Consider the following 12,545-nt stretch of genomic DNA (forward strand, 5'->3'; position numbering starts at 1 on the left):
ATAATAATGCATCCATGTTAATTTCTTAAATGTACCATAATTGTGTAAGATGTTAATGTTAGAGGGAGTTGGATATTAGTTTATAAACCTAAAATTTATTTATAGGTTTAAATTTATATAAATTTATAGATAAATTTATTTATTTATAAATAAATTTTAAAAATTTATTTATTTATAGTTTATAAACCTCAAATTATTCCAAAGTGATAAGTTTATTAAAAAAACAAAACAGCTACATCCATAGGGTGAGATCTTTGATAACAGAAGGTATGAGGGTTACTGTGTCTATGAGCTTTATATATACTAATCCACTTAATCCTCATGACCATTCTATCAGGTATATAGAAGTGCTTGCCTCCTTTTCTCAATGGGGAAACTAAGGCACAGACAAGTTACGTATTTTGCCCAAGGTCACACAGTTAGAAACCAGGCTTCTAATCCAAATGCACAGTATTTATTCCTACACCAGCTCACGTGTGGGATGTAACACATGTTTATCAGGAAGTCAACTTGTAACTAGGAGGCAGGGTGGGGACTATGGTGACATGAGTGAGACACCTCCTTGGGTGCAAACTTTAAGAGGCACTACCACCTCACACCCACCTCACATCATTAGGATGGATACTAGCAAGAGGAAAGGAAGGGAAAGGAAGGCAAGGCAAGGCAAGGCAAGGCAAGGCAAGGCAAGGGAAGGGAAAAATTGTTGGCAAGGATGAGGAGAAACTGGAACCCTTGTGCACTGTTGATGGGAAGGTAAAATGGTGCAGCCGCTAAAAGGTGGAAGCAACCCAAGTGTCCATGGATGGATGAATGGATAAGCAAAATGTGGTATATACATGCAATGGAATATTGCTCAGTCTTAAAAAGGATGGAAGTTCTTATACATGCTACAATACGGATGAAGCTTGAGGACATTATGTTAAGTGAAATAATCCAGTCACAAAAAGGCAAGTGTTGCATGGTTCCACTTATATGAAGCACCTAGAGTTGCAAATGTATAGAGATGGAAAGTAGAATGGTGGTTGCCAGGGGCGGGGGGAGGAGGGAAGGGGGAGTTACCGTTTAATGGCTATAGTGTTTCAGTTTGGGAAGATGAATGGTGGTGATAGTTCCACAACAATGTGAATATACTTAATACCACTGTACTGCACACTTAAAAATAGTTAGGATGGTAACTTTTATGTTAGGTGTGTTTCACCACAATTAGATATAAAATAGAGTAAAATAAAATAAAAATTTAAGGGGCCCTAAAATTTTCAGTCATCAAGATAAATAATATTCGAATGCAGTATTTTTTAAAAATCCAAATTAATGGGAAAAAATCCACAAGGAAAAAAATACCAAAATTTTAAATAAAGACAGGATCAGGGACAGTGTCGTATCAAATTATATTGGAGTCTGAGGCAAGAGGAAAAATGGCAACACTGGTCCTGAAGGACACACCCCCTTGAGAGCATATGGGAATTTTAGGGCTGATGGGGCATGGGGTATATATTGAAAAAGCTCCCCACATGATTCTGATATTCAGCATTCCCTGCCGCCCCCCCTCCACCCCCCGTCGCCTGTCGCCACAGGAAAAAAGAAAGAAAAATTTCAGCACGGACTGGCAGAAAAAGAGATCCAAAGTGGTTAACTTTCACTTACAGGAGGTCCTCGCTGGTTAGCAAATGAGCTCGTGGTGGAATGTCTGGGAGCTCAGTAGCCCGAGAAGGAGGCATCTGGGGGCTGGATGCCCTGGTGCCCCATTCCAGCTCAGCTCTGCCTTGGGGACCCTGTGACCCAGGCTTTGAGGTGCTCGTTAGGACACCAAGCCTACACATGTGCGGCCAGATCTTTTGGACATGTCGTTATCCACCAGCTCCAGGCTGATTTTAAAATGTGTTTCAGACCTCACCACCCAGCGCCCTGCTACCCTTTGCCAACTCCCTTGGGAGTTACAGACGGGGCGGCAGCAGCAGGACAAGTTTCTGCAGCAACACCTGGGGTTTAGGTACCGCCATTAGCAATGCAAATGCCGGGGAGTGTCAGCTGATTTATTAAATGGAGCCCTTGGCACGTCCTCTTGCCCCAGTTGGGTTCATCTGTCATCCCCTCATCCGCCCTGCGAGCCGGGTGCATGCGCTACATGTACTAACCCAGCTCAATTAATATTGTCTCAGTGCTCCGGATTTATGGAGGCTTATTTCTTTTCTTTTTTTTAATTTATATATTTATTTTTGGCTGCTTTGGGTCTTCGTTGCTGAGCGTGGGCTTTCTCCAGTTGCTGCGAGCGGGGGCTACTCTTCGTTGCGGTGTGCGGGCTTCCCATTCCGGTGGCTTCTCTTGTTGCGGAGCACGGGCTCTGGGCGCATGGGCTTCAGTAGTTGTGGTGCGTGGGCTCAGTAGTTCTGGCGCAGGGGCTCAGTTGTTCTGCAGCATGTGGGATCTTCCCGGACCAGGGCTCGAACCCGTGTCCCCTGCATTGGCAGGCGGATTCTTAACCACTGAGCCACCAGGGAAGCCCGAGGCTTATTTGGATCCCGGTGATTAGAGTCATGAGATCCTGTCAGTAGCCTTGCAGGCCCGCACTCTCTCTCTCTCTCTGCGATTTTCTGTTTTCTTTACCAGGGAGCAGACAACTCATTTCTTTCTTTCTCAGCCTGCAGGGCCTGGCCCTGTCAGCCAGCACCTCCAGCCACACTGCTTTCTCAGCCTGGGGTCTCTGCAGATGTGGCTCGTCCCATCTGACATACCTTTCCCCTTCCTGCCCGTCTCCCTTCCCCAAACACCTCAACTATTCTGGTTGTTCAGCGGTTCTCAACTGGGAGCCATCTTGCCTTCCCAGGGACATTTGGCAACGTCCAGAGACATTGCGACTGTCATAGATGAGGCGTTGGGGGCGGTGCTACTAACGTCTGGTGAGCAGAGGTCTAGGCTGCTGCTAAAGGTTGTACAGTGCCCAGGACACCCCCGGCCCCCCCCAAGCAAGAATTATCTGGCCCCCAATGTCAATAGTCCCGAGGTCGAGAAACAGTGGCCCAACTAACCAGATTCATCAATCGCAGCTCAAGCATCACCTCCTCCGACGGGGAAGCCATGTCTGACCAGACTTCCCTGCCATCCTCACCCCACCCCCACCCCAAATGCACACCAGACTCTGCCATTTTCAGGGCATGCCCCTACTTTCCTTTAGAGTACTTACCATAATTTGTCAATATATTTTTGTGCTTTTGTTTGATTAACGTCTACTCCCAGGCTCAAGCGGCACAAGCTCAGGGCCCTTGTCTATGTTCACGCACCTCTGCATCCCTCTGCAGAGCAGGTTGCTTGATACATGGTAGGTTCTATGGGATTTATTGGATGAGCCAATGGATCCATACTCCTTCTGCATTCCCTGTGAAGGACCCTCCAGGTTCAAGGCAGTCCTTAGGACCTGCTGGACTGAAATAGCTGAGAAAGGGCTCAGCCTCTGTGTAACACTGGTTGCCGACAATGAGGGGTGAACAGATGCTGATTAAGCCCCTCCCCCTTCCTGACCCTTCCATCCTCTCCTTCGCCCTCTCCTCCTCTTCTTCCTCTGCCGCTTTCCCTCCCAATAAGCAAATATTTATTGAGCATCTACTGAATATCAGGAACTATTAGGTATTAAGTATACAACGATGAACAAGACAGGCACAGAACTTGACTTCATTGATCGTTAGTCTTTTGAGAAGACAGTCGTTAAACAAGTTTACACAAGTGTGATGAATGTCCCAGAGGAGAAGGAAATCGGCCCATGAGTGTCCATGCCAGGAGAATCTGAACTGGGTGGGAAGGAGCAGGCAAGGACTCCCTTGTTTTCTTCCTCCTCCTCACAATCCTCCTCCCAGACCTCTGTTTCTATCCCTGGGCTGGGATTAATGTGAATAATGTGTTAAATTATAAGCCTCAGGAATTATCTCTAAAGCTTGTAGGCACAGCCCAAGGGTGCACAAGACAACTGCTGGGTGTAAATGGAAAATGTTACAGCTTTTTATATTTATTTTCACCTCACCCTTGTTTGAGCTTTAATTTGGAGGTCTATTTGATTGGGTCTCTGGAAACAGACTCTGAAATGTAAAGCTGCGTGCAGGTTTATTGGGGAGTGGTCTCAGGTGATACACCTGTGATGAAGTGAGGAAGGCAGGACTGGGCAGAGGGGGCAGCTGACCTGAATGCCCGTGTGACAGAGGCCTCAGCCGTCGTACAGGGAGCTCTGGAGCTGGGATGGCCCTCAGAGCAGTCCTGAATTAAGGCAAAGGAGTTGGGCTTTTGCACCCCCATCAGTCACTGGCTGCAGGCCACACCCTGGGAGATCATGAGCTTGGATGAGCAGTTTCCTTCAGCGCCGAGGGCGGTTTCCAGTGAGGACTGCATCTGTGAGGCTTTAGCAACTGACCTTCCCACTTCTAGGAGACGGAGTCATCAGCTCTAAAGAGGGGATCTGGGCAGATCACCACAGTACCCACCACAAGAATCTAATCACAGAGCCATACGTGTGAATTGCACACAGACAGACACGCACACAGAGAGACACACATACACTCACGCTTTGGGGATTGTGTGCCCCCAAATTGTGTGTTATGCCGATAGGTTCATGCCACTCAGAAAGTTTGAAGACCACCAATTTAGAGTAGGGGTACCCAATTGATAAAATGTCCCCTTTTTATCCGTTTACCCCCGCACTTCCATTTCTATCATGGGTCCTATGTTTCAGAAAATCTCCTCCCAAACTGCTGTGCTAAGTAATGCGTTTACTTCTCCATTTTGAAATTAATGATAAATGGAAACAACACTGGGTGATAGAAACCAAGAGAGGCAACACCAAAAGCAACCTGATTTGGACTCAGATATGATTAAATTTTAGCTACTACAGTGGTTAAGAGTCTGGGTTTGGAGCCTGGCTATCTGGGTTCACATACCAGTTCTACTACTTACCCTGTGAACTTGAGTGAGTTAAGTTGCCTCATTCCTGCTTCTTTATCTACAAAACAAGAATAACATAACGCTTACTTCATGGGATTATTGTGAGGATTAAATGAACTAATGCATTCAAAGTGCTTAAGACAAAGTCTGAGACATAGTAAACCCTCAACAGATGTTAATATCATGAACCTGCACGGGTTTTTTTTCCCAGGGAAATGGAGGATTTTGGCTTTTGAGACTATTGAGGAGGCCCTTGTATCAGTTAAGATTAGGCTCGACAGTGAGTGACAAAGAACCCAAAGTAAGAGGTAGAAGTTTATTTCCCTTTCATGGTATGCATTGCCACCTAGTATGGCAACTCCATGGTTTTCAGAGACCAAGAATTCTTCTAGCTTGTTGCTCCTTTATCTTCAGTGTGAAGATCCTACCTCATAGTCTGGTATGGCTGCTTCAGCCCCAACCATCACGTCTACATTCCAAGCCAATTGGAAGGAGGAGGGCACATCCCCTACCTTTAAGAACATTTCATGGAAGTTGCACACTGGCTTCTGCACCTATCCTGTGGGCCAGAACTTAGTCTCACGGCCAGCCTTAGATGCAAGGGAGGCTGGGAAATGTAGTCTTTGTTCTGGGTAGCTGCATGCTCAGGTAAAATGTGGAGAGTGGTCTTCTGCTTAGGAAGAAGGAAAGAATGGATATCAGAGAACAACTAGCAGTCTCTGCCAAATGTCCCGACTTTGCTCTCAACATTGGAAGGGCAGGAAGGCACAGCCCATTACCTGCAATATTTCACTGATGACTAACAGTGAATCCAGGACACATAGAGCTGTTCTTTCCTTTGGTCTGAAGCTGACAGCTGTGATCCCTCAGTGCCCAGGAATGGATTCTGCCTGAGCCACCAGTTGAAGGGCTTCTCCTCTCCTTGCCCTGCAGGGAAACTCTCTCTTTTGGGGACCTCTCTAATCACATACCACCCCCCACCCAGGGGCCCTGGACCCCTAAATCTGTCTGCTCTCTTCCTCCTCCCACCTTTTCCCTTCTTTGGCCTGTAAGCTGGTTTTCAGTGTTGTGGTTGTTCTCCCAGGCTGGGGCTGGAGAGGCCTTAGGACGGGGATGAGGCAAACCTGACCATGGGGGCTGTCTCCTACAGCCCCTCCTGTTGTTATTCAGGGTGGTCTCAGTCTCTTCTCTACCTTGAGGTCCTTTTGACAAAAGTCCCCTCTCGTTAGCGTGCCTTGATGTGCACCTGCCCCAGGAGGAGGTGGTGGGGTGTTCCCAGCTGTGTCCTGGAACAGGTTCCCCACACCCCCTGTCAGGGACCACTGAGGACTCCAGCTGAGAGCTGAGTATATGGCGCTAGCATGGCCCAAGTTACCCAAGAAACCCCCAGAGGGCAGTAAACTTTATTCCTTATCAAGGCCCAGGCAAGTCCCTGGTCCTGCCAAACTTTGCATGACCTTTTCCAATAATTTATTACTACAGGGAACTAATTGTTACTGGGTATCCACTCTGTGCCAGGAACTGTGCCAGGGACTTAAATCAGTTCATTGAATCCTTACAACAGTTCTTTGAGATGGAGGATTTTAACTCCACTCACACATGAGGAAACCAAAGCTCAGAGAGGTTGAGTAACTCACCTAAGGCTATTTATAGGTCTCCAAAGTGGTGGGGTCAGGACTAGAACTCTGGTCTGATTCCAGACTATGTTCTTCAGTCCAGTAAGAGTTGCCTGTTACTTAAATGCATTTGATTAGTCAGTGGTGTGGGGTGTGGAGAATCAACTAAATTAATGCAACGTATATTTACTGAGCTACTCCTAAGCGCCAGGCACTGGGGAGACAAAGAAGAATAAGACACAGCGGGAATTCTCTGGCGGTTCAGTGGTTAGGACTCCGCGCTTTCACTGCCGAGGGCCCGGGTTCGATCCCTGGTCTGGGAACTAAGATCCCACAAGCCACGTGGCACGGCCAGAAAAAAAAAAAAAAGAGACACAGCCCCTCAAGGAATGTCAGCTTAGCCAGGGAGACAGTCATAGATACAGATTATTTGGAGTCAGTTTATTAAGGGCAAAACTATAGCACAGGATATTATGGATACCTCACAACGTAATCCATCCCTGGCTGGGTATTTAAGGGGTGGGGGTGGTAGGAATCATGGAAGCCTGCCTGGAGGACGTAATCTCTGAGTTGAGTCTTAAAGGGTGAATTTGATGTAGCCAGGTTAAGAGCGGAAAGGTCAGGCAGAGGGCACAACACAGGCGAAGGTCAGGAGGGAGGGCCAACATAACATTCCAGGCACATGCCCTGTAGGTATTGGCTCCTGTGTGGCATTCTACCACTCACTCAGGAAACATTGTTCACCAAATAAATCCATTTTCCTCCTACAGTGCCTGAAGAAAACCTTTCCAATCACTCAGTTGATTTGTCGGTCACGTTCTTCTTGAATTTTTCACCTGTTGGCCAGCCTCCTACTTCCACCTCCTCCCCCCACTCCCTAGTTCCTTATGGAAAGTGTTCTTTTTCACCAGCAGACGTTTTTTATCTGGTTCCTGGGACTCTGTCTTGCTTGCGTTCGCTGGAAGCCGAATAGATAGTGTACTGCTTGGGGTTCTGCCGAGATGTTGGGTGAATGAAAGCTTCCACCTTGGGTGAGCAAGGTTTTCGCAGGGACTTTGACTGACTTAAGAAAGACGGAGCCCATCTGCTTCCTCCATCCTTCTCAAACGTGGTTTCCAGGGAGCTCTGGTGTCCGCTCACCTCATTAAGAGAGCTTTGCCTTCTATTGGTTCCCAGATTTCAGTTGCCAGGACACCTGAGGGAGAGATGGTTGTCTGGGTCTTCAATTCCTCCAGCTTCATGTTGCTATGGTTTCTCTGCACCTCCATGGTGGGTCCTAACCTCTCTACATCCCCTTCTCAACTTACTCCAGGTTCCTTCTTACCTCTTCCCACCTGTGCCATCCCCACACACGTTGTAACCTATATTCAGAAAATTATATCTCACAGGCTTCAGTCAGAAGCAGGAATTTCCAAGGGTGGGATTTTACTGCCAGAGTTCTAGGTGATCTTTCCAGGCATTTTCTGGGCTGGTGGCCTCTTCAGACACCCCTGAAATCATACAAGCCTGTCAAGAAGGTATATAAAGTCAGGAACACGGGCTCTGCCCTAGCACAAACCTGAGTTCAAACCTGTGCTCTGCTATATCATAGCTGGGTATCCTTGAGCAAGTGACTGAAACTCTCTAAGCTTCTGTATTCTTGTCTGGAAAGTGGGAATGATAAGAGTTCCACTTCAGTGACTTACAGGGGGATGAGGTGAGACCATGTATGTAAAGCACTTGACATGGAAACTACTATTATAGCACCTCTTGCCAGCTTGTAGACGGCTCGCACTCATATATTGATTCATTTAGCAAATGCTGAATGCCTACTGTGCATCAGGTGCTGTACTAGGCCCTGAGAACATAGGCGTGAACACAATAAAATGACCATTGATTGTGACCATATGATCACAATGGATGAAGACACTGGTAACAGGCTTCTGTGCCTCTGTGGCTAAATTGCTGATAAGAGTGAATGCCCCTGCTCTGTGCATAAGCACGTAAGAGAAAGTCTGCCCATCGGTGACTCTCCCAGTCTGACCTGGCTTCCTCCTGAGAGTTTCTACAGCCTTTTCTTTAATAGATTCTCGGATACATGAAAAGCATCCTAAATAAGTTCAGTTACATAGAACCATTGGTTCCTGTGTTCTTAGATGTCTCACAAAACACGCTCCTTGGAGCTCAGGAAAATGCAGGACTGTCATTTAGGTAGAAGAATCTCTGATCTAACTGAATGCGTGTTCACCTGGCATAATTATAATAAATACATTTAAAAATTATTCTTACATTTTGTGATTATAAAACCATACATGCTCATGGTAGAATGGTTGAAAAATACAGAAGATAATACAGAAAAATGTATAAATGATTTATACTAACAGTTAGTGGTTTAGTGTAATATTCTCAAAGTGTGGTCCAAAGACCCTCTGGGGGCCCCTGAGATTCTTTTAGGCGGTCCACAGAGCCAGAATTATTTTAATAATAATAACACCAGCCATTATTTGTTTGTTTTACTCTTATTCTCTCTTGAGTGTACAGTGGAGCTTTCCCGAAACTACAGGACACGTAATGATGTCATCACTCTAAAAGCTTATGTGCTGGTGCATACCTATGTTTTTAAATTTTCTAATTTTAACTTTGAATATAATAACCATCCATAGATATAACTCACAAAAGCAAAAGTTCTTTGTGATAATTTGCAAGAGAATAAAGGGATCCTGAGAGCAAAATGTTTGTGGTTTAGTGATTTTTTTTCCAGTCTTTGGCCTATGAATATGTCTAATCATAAAAAAAATTGGCATCATATTATATGTACTTTGTATCCTGCTTTTTCACTTAGCTAATATATTATATATTTACATAAGACATTAATATACCTTTATGTTATATCTCCTAAACAATAATAATAACACTTCTATGAGCCGGGCACTGTTCAAAGTACTTTACATAGCAACCCTCTGAGACAGGAACAGTTATAATCTCCATTTTAAGAAAAATAATTAATGTTAATTAACTCTCCCAGGGTTATAGAGCTAGGGAAAGACAAAATTGGAATTCAAACTTAGGCGATCCTCATGTACAGTAGTTCATCATCTGAATGTTGCAGAATTTATGTACTCATTCTATAATTTTCGGACATTTAAGTTTTCAACTGTTTTCAATTTTTCACTAACATAAAATAATACCACGTGAATATCCTTGAACATACAGCTTTTCTGGGATCACTGATTATTTCCTTGTGATCAGTTCTTAGAAGTAGAATTATTGGGTCGGGGGAGGGATGTGTATCAATATTTTCAAAATTTTGATACATATTGCCAAATTATCTTCCAAAAAGTCTGTGCTCATTCACACTTGCACCCTAGATACCTGAAGAACATTTATCTCACTTCATCCTCACTGATATATTTTTTTAACATCTTTATTGGAGTATAATTGCTTTACAATGGTGTGATAGTTTCTGCTTTATAACAAAGTGAATCAGTTATACATATACATATGTTCCCATATCTCTTTCCTCTTGCATCTCCCTCCCTCCCACCCTCCCTATCCCCTTCCCTAGAGGGGAAAGAGATGTCTAGTAAATCAAGGAGCTGTCTTTCCTTTGCCTATCATGTTTGCAAAAATATCAGTGAGTTCCTTAAAAAACTAAAAATAGAACTCACTGATATTTTTGCAAACATGATAGGCAAAGGAAAGATAGCTCCTTGATTTACTAGACATCTCTTTCCCCTCTAGGGAAGCCGAATGGCATTTAAAATCTTTTTTTGGCCATGTGTATTTCTTCTAGTGTAAATTATCCATAGTATGATCTATTTTTATCTAATGAGAGTAACCTGATTTTCATTCACACATTCTTGTGTTTATGGCTCAAAGTAAGTGTTGCCAACATCAGAGTGATCACATAGACACTTAGTCTAATGATAATATCACTTGATAAAAAGTATTTGGGACTCCTTTATGGGATTTGCATGCAGAGTAGTTTATAAGCCACAAAGGAAAAGAGGAAATTCTTTGTATAGAGCATTATTATCACCTATAAAAATGTTATTTGCTTTTTAAAAAAAAAAAAACACAATACTATATTGTTCACTAAGCTAATTTACCAGGTTGGATCCAAATAACTTTTTGGCTGTCTGCTAATATCAACTCTTCTCCCACGGGAGTAGGAGTGATTACAGAAGTTATCTGGAGTGGACACCATCAGTGCCCTGCCTATTTCCCCTTCACCTGGCTGGTGCGCCCACCCCCCAGGTTCTGTGGGTAAAGCTGCCCCTTCTTCAGGGCATTCTCTGCTGACAAAGAGTGGCCAACCCCATAGGTTAGACGCCCCTTCACACCCTGAGGGCAGCCAGTAGCCAATGACAAACATAGAGATATAAAAGGCTGACGTCCTTGCCTCAAGGGAAACCCAGTTATGGGGTGAAATGCCTGCTCCAGAGCTTTCTGAGGGGCCAGACTGATGCTAGTCTTCAGCTGAGACCACATCCTTACTTCGTTTTTTTCTCTTGCCCTCTTCTGTTTCCCTCACTTCTCTTCTCCTGAGAGCACTTTTTCAATAGAGAATCCCCACCTTAGGCTCTGCTTTTAGGGAATCCTACCTAAGACGTTGGTAGCAACAGTGGTCGTGGTCTCTGGCTTGCTATAGCAGTGCAATGGCTAAGAATTCCACCCTTGGTGAGCAGGAGGGTGCAGGAGATAATGTCCCTGGCATTTGAGAGGCACGGAGCAAAACCAAAGACTGTGAAATTGGGAGGCTGCTGCTAAGTGCTGTTGATTCACTGAAGAGAGAAAAGGCAAGGCTCAGATGTGTTAGTGAGCAACTTAAAGCTGAGGGCCTGGGCTTCCCTGGTGGCGCAGTGGTTGAGAATCTGCCTGCCAATGCAGGGGACACGGGTTCGAGCCGTGGCCTGGGAAGATCCCACATGCCGCGGAGCAACTAGGCCCGTGAGCCACAACTACTGAGCCTGTGCGTCTGGAGCCTGTGCTCCGCAACAAGAGAGGCCGCGATAGTGAGAGGCCCGTGCATCGCGATGAAGAGTGGCCCCCGCTTGCCACAACTAGAGAAAGCCCGCGCACAGAAACGAAGACCCAACACAGCCAAAAATAAAAATAAATAAATTAATTAAAAGTAACATTTAAAAAAAAAAAAAAAGCTGAGAGCCTCTTTGGTGGCACTTAGAGACAGTCCTCTTCTGCAACCAGAGGGCAGACAGAGCTGAAGGGCAAGCACGGAACCTAATTACAAGGATAGCAGGACTTCCACGTCAGCTGAATTCTCAGCTCAGGCAAACATCCTATGCCAAAGACAGGACCCTGGTAGGAAAAGAACCCTAAAAAGAACTCTAAGGCTTGAAATGCAGACACCTGGGGAGATGCACTTGAGAACCTTGAACTCTCAGATTTTGGATTTCCCTGAACCCCCTGGGCATGCATAAATGGCCCACTCCCCATTGTTAGAAGATGGAGTCCCCCTCCCTCTTCTTGAAGATAAACTGAGTCTTAAATGAGGCTGGTGCCTTAAGAGAGGACGCTTGCTCTTTTCAGAATCAGCTGTCATCTTCTTCCTCCAGGTCACCATACCTATCATTAAGGTCAAATCTCAGCATAACACCACTGGGGGAGTGACAAGCCTGCAAAGGGAGGAGAGGAATTACATGTTAAAGAAGGTACAGAAACTGGTTAATATGTGCCAGTAGGAACTGGGCGAATATGCTTAGGAGGGGGTCACGAGGATGCTGGATGAAGGTGGGAGGTTAAGGGAACACTTGTCAATACAGGGTGAAGGGCCTCAGGAGACATGTTTAATATACTGCTGTGGTAGTTGTTCATATCGTAGAAAAAGTGATAGGTTGAATTAATGAGATAGAGATGCCAGACTGCCTGGTAACTGCGGGGAAGGGATTAAAAGTCTCAGAGAACTGAACTTGCTAGAATGGGTCAACTACATAAGACTGCAAAACCAGGAGCTGACTCTGTTCCTCCACTTACTGAGGTGAAAAGGAATGCACTGGGAGGGGCTGT

At 45.2% G+C, this 12,545-nt stretch overlaps 1 protein-coding gene and 1 long non-coding RNA gene across 12 annotated transcripts in view; one reads left to right on the forward strand and one right to left on the reverse strand.

The window, feature by feature from the left end:
- The window catches only part of LOC309636896, a 47,784-nt gene extending 35,606 nt beyond the window's left edge, over positions 1-12,178 (reverse strand). For both annotated transcript variants that reach the window (XR_014250286.1, XR_014250287.1), the window contains exon 1: positions 1,645-12,178. This is a non-coding gene — a long non-coding RNA (uncharacterized lncRNA). The remainder of the gene's footprint in view (positions 1-1,644) is intronic.
- The window catches only part of LOC309636876 (uncharacterized protein), a 47,597-nt gene that overhangs the window by 3,708 nt on the left and 31,344 nt on the right, over positions 1-12,545 (forward strand). The window lies entirely within an intron of this gene.

This window comes from Balaenoptera physalus, assembly GCF_965194825.1.
Source record: "Balaenoptera physalus genome assembly, chromosome: 10".
Lineage (NCBI taxonomy): Eukaryota > Metazoa > Chordata > Mammalia > Artiodactyla > Balaenopteridae > Balaenoptera > Balaenoptera physalus.